Source organism: Rattus norvegicus, unplaced genomic scaffold (assembly GCF_021556685.1).
Source record: "Rattus norvegicus strain SHRSP/BbbUtx unplaced genomic scaffold, alternate assembly SHRSP_T2T haplotype1-0000019, whole genome shotgun sequence".
NCBI classification, from domain to species: domain Eukaryota; kingdom Metazoa; phylum Chordata; class Mammalia; order Rodentia; family Muridae; genus Rattus; species Rattus norvegicus.
The window spans coordinates 378015-382825 of record NW_028238783.1 but is presented as its reverse complement, the minus strand read 5'-3'; positions in this window follow the sequence as shown (position 1 = coordinate 382825).

Here is a 4811-nt window from a genome sequence, read left to right as displayed (position 1 = left end):
CTGTTTCAATTTTGTGGAATAGTTTGGACAGTATTGGTATGAAAATTTCTATGAATTCTGGATAGATTTTTGCACAAAACCCATCTGATCCTTGACTCTTTTTGTTAGGGAGGTTTTTAATGATTGGTTGTATTTCCTTAGCAGTTATTGGTTGTTTAAACATTTTTTTCTGTTCCTGACTTAGCTTTGGTACCTGGCATTACTCTAGAATATTGTCATTTTTCTCCAAATGTTCAAGTTTTGTTGATTATAGGCTTTTGTAGGATGATCTAATTACTTTTTTAATTTTCTCTGATTCTGTATTTATGTCTCCCTTTTCAATTCTTTTTTTGTTAATTTGGACACACCCTGTGTGCCCTCTTGTTAGTCTGGCTAAGGGTTTATGTATCCTGTTGATTTTCTCAAAGAACCAGCTTTTGGTTCTGTTCATTCTTTGTATAGTCCATTTTGTTCTACTTGGTTGATTTTAGCCATAAGTTTGATTATTTCCTGCCTTCTACTATTCCTGGGTGTATTTGCTTCTTTTTGTTCTAGAGATTTTAGGTGTGCTCTCAAGCTGGTGACATATGCTCTCTCCTGTTTCTTTATACAGACACTCACAGCTATGAGTTTTCCTTTTAGCACAGCTTTCATTTTTTCTCAAAAGTTTGGGTATATTGTACCTTCATTTTCATTACATTCTATGAAATCTTTAGTTTCTTTCTTCATTTCTTCCTTGACAAAGTTATCATTGAGTAGAGCATTGTTCAACTTCCATGTTTATGTGAGTAGTTCTTTCCTAATTGTTATTGAAGAAGAGCCTTAGCCCATGGAGGTCTGATAGGGTGCATTGGATTATTTCTATTTTTCTGTATCCTTTGAGGCTTGCTTTATGACTGATTATATGATCAATTTTGGAGAAAGTGCCATGAAGTGGTGAGAAGAAGTTGTATCCTTTTGTTTTATGATAGAATATTGTAAAATATCTGTTAAGTCCATTTGGTTTATAACTTCTGTTAGTCTGTATATGTCTCTGTTTAATTTCTGTTTCTGTTATCTGTCTAGTGATGGGAGTAGTGAGATTAAATCTCCTGGATTATTATTTTCGATGCAATATGTTTTTTTTTTGAGGTTTAGTAAGGTTTCTTTCATGTATTTGGAGCATAGATATTTATAATTTCTAGTTCATCTTGGTGGATTTTTGCTTTGATGAATATGAGATGTCCTTCCTTAAGCTTTTTGATCTCTTTTGGTTGAAAGTAGATTCTATATGATTTTAGAATGGCTACTCAAGCTTGATTCTTCAGACCATTTGCTTGGAATTTATTTTTCCAGCCTTTTTTGCTGAGGTAGTGTCTGTCTTTGTCTCTGAAGTGTGCTTCCTGTAGTTCAAAACGCTGGATCCTCATTGTGTATCCAGTTTGTCAGTCTGTGTCTTTTCTGTGGGGAATTGAGTCCATTGAAGTTGAGAGATATTAATGAATAGTGATGGCCACTTTCTCTTAATTACATAAATGGTGGTTACTTTAGGATTGTGTGGTTCTCTTTGATTTGTTGTGAAAATTAATTCTTGCTTTATCTATGATTTTACTTGCCTCTATGTGTTGGGGCATGCCAGTGAGTGTCCTTTGTATTACTGGATATGTAGAAAAATATTGTGTAAATTTGGTTTTGTCATTGAATATCTTGGTTTCTTCATCTATTTTAATTGAGAGTTTTGCTGGATACAGTTGCCTGGGCTGTCGTTTGTGTTATCTTAGTGTCTTTATGTCATCTGTCCAGGATCTTCTGGCTTTCATAGTCTCTGGTGAGAATTCTGGTGTAATTCTTATAGATTTGCCTTTATATGTAATTTAATCTTCCCCTTACTGCCTTTAATATTTTTATTTGTTTTGTGCATTTGGTGTTTTGACTATTATGGGATGGGAGGATATCATTTTCTGGTCCAATCTATTTGGAGTTCTGTAGGCTTTGTGTATGTTTATGGGCATTTCTTTCTTTAGATTAGGGAAGATTTCTTCCTTAATTTTTTTGGAGGTATTACTGTCCATTGACGTTGGCAGTCTTCACTCTCTTCTGTACCTGTTATCTTTAGGTTTGATCTTCTCATTGTGTCCTCGATTTCCTGTATGTTTTGGGCTAGGAGCTTTTTCTGTTTTACATTATCTTTCACAGTTGTCTCAATGTTTTCTATGGAAACTTCTGCTCACTAGGTTATGTCTTCTATCTCTTTTATCCTGTTGGTGATTCTCACATCTATGACTCCTGGTCTCTTTCCTAGGTTTTCCAACTCCAGGGTTGTCTTCCTTTGTGATTTCTTTATTGTTTCTATTTCCATTTTTAACTCCTGGATGCTTTTATTCATTTCCTTCTCCTTTTTTGTTGTTTTTCCAGTAGTTCTTTAAGGTATTTGTGTTCCTTCTTTTTGGGATTCCACCTGTTTACTTCTGTATTTTCTGTTATCCTGTATTCTCTTAAGGGAGTTATTTATGACCTTCTTAAAATCCTCCATCGTCATGATAAAATGTGAACTTAAATCTAGATCTTGCTTTTCTGGTGTGTTTAGATATCCAGTGTTTGCTTTGGTGGGAGATTTGGGCTCTGATGAACCCAAGTAGTGTTGATTTATGTTGTTTGATTTCCTGTGCTTCCCTCTAGCCATCAGGTTGTCTTTGGAATTTGCTTGTCTTGCTTTTTCTGTCAGTGGCTTGACCGTCCTGTAGGTTCATGTGTCAGGACTGCTGTAGACCTGTTTTACTTGTTTTTTTTTCCCCAGTCATGGGAACAGAGTATTCTGCTCTCATGCGTCCAATTGCTCCTGTGTACTGGCTTTCATCTCTCCCTGTGGGCAGGAGCCAGAAAGAACTTCCCATACTTCTCCTAGGTCCTTCTGTGGCGGTAGATGACACAGAAGGCCCAAGGTGTTTTCCTCTTTAGTCAGGAATCTTGGCAGAAAGTAGTCTCCTCTGGTTTCCCAGGAGTATCTGCTCCTCTGAAGATCTAGTTCACCCACCCTCAGGATTTGTGAGCAGGGAGGTGTTTGACCAGTTCACAGTCTAGAACTGCTCCTGCAGTTTTACTCCTCCTATATTCCTGGGTCCAGAGGCACTATGGAGTTTTTTCAAGGGCCAGAGATGAGAGTATGGGTGGGCAGACATGGCAGTCTCTGTGCCTTCTAGGCTCAGTATTGCCCACACTCCTGGGTGTTCATCTCTCTCCCACAGTGTTTAGGAGCAGGGAGCTCTGGGCTGGGATCAGCAAGGTTCAGGAGCTTGCTAGGAACTGGAAGTGCCTGGTACCAGAGATGTTGTTTCTTTGCTTGTCCTGAGTCCACCACTCAGGTCACTTAGAGGAAAAAAGTTGGATTCACTTCTGGTCTGAGGCCTGAAGTTGCTTCTCAGGCTGACTTTCAGCTCACTATGAGAGCCTCAGCGAGAAAGGTCCTGCCCCTACTGCACGTAGGTCCCTATGCGCAGGATGCCCAGATGGAGCTAGGTGGTTTTTTTTTTTTTTTTTTTTTGAGTCAGGAATGTGAGCAGAGTTCTGAGGAGTTTCTGCCTCTCAGACAGTCTAAGTCTTCCCCACCCCACATGAGAATTGGTAGTAGGTGCAGTTTGGACTACAGGGCTCCTTCAGCTTAACTGCTCCTATATTCATGTGTCCAGAGGCATTATGCAGTTTCTTCTTGGGCTAGGGATGTGGGCACAGGTGGGCAGAAGTGTCAATCTTTCCTTCCCTGAGGTCTCAGTATTGCCAGCTTGTAAAATTACAAGACTGATTTCCAGAATGGATATACCAACTTGCAATCTGACCAAAAAAGGAGGAAAGTTCCTCTTTCTCCACCTCCTTTTCAGAATCTGTTGTGAATTTCTTATCTTACCATTCTGAGTGGTGTGCTGTGTAACCTCAGAATTTGTTGATTTGCATTTACCTGATGGCTAAGGATGTTGATATTCCTCAGTAGAGAATTCTTTGTTTAGTGCTATTCACCATTTTTGAAAGGACTATTTGATATTCTGGAGTCTAACTCCTTGAGACTTTTATAGATAGATTTTAGTCCTCTATCAGATGGAAGCTTGGCAAAGATCTTTTCTTAACCTATTTTATTACCTTTTTCCAAATTCCAGTGCCCTATGATTTTCAAAAGCTTTATGAAGTCCCATTTGTCAATTCTTGATCTTGGAGCAAAGACATTGGTGTTATGTTCAGTAAATTTCCCCACTTTTTCTTCTATTAGTTTTAGATTATATGTTTCTTGTGGAGATACTTGATCCACTTCGACTTGATCTTTGTACAGGGTGATAAGAATTGTTTGATTTCCATTCTTCTATATGCTAACCTCCAGTCGAATGAGAACCGTTTGTGGACAATTTTATCGTTCCATTGGTTGGTTTCGGTTCATTGTCAAACATCAAGTGGCCATAGGTGTGTGCCTTCATTTCTGGGCCTTCAATTATATTACATTGATCTACCTGACTGTCCCTTTACCATTCCGTTCAATTTTATCATTATTGTTCTGTAATACAGCTTGAAGTCATCAATAGTGATTACCCCAGAAGTTCTTATATTGTTGAAGAACTTTTTCTCTATCATGGGGTTCTTGTTATTCCAACTGAATTTTCAAATTGCTCCTTCTAACTCTTTGAAGAATTGAGTTGGAATTTTGATGGTGATTGCCTTGAATCTGTTGATAACTTTTGGCAAGATAGCCACTTTTATAATATTAACCCTGCAAATGCAAGAGCATGGGAATTTTTTCCATCTTCTGAGATCTTCTTCAAAATTTTTCTTCAGAGACTTGAAATTCCTGTCATACAGAGCTTTCACTTGCT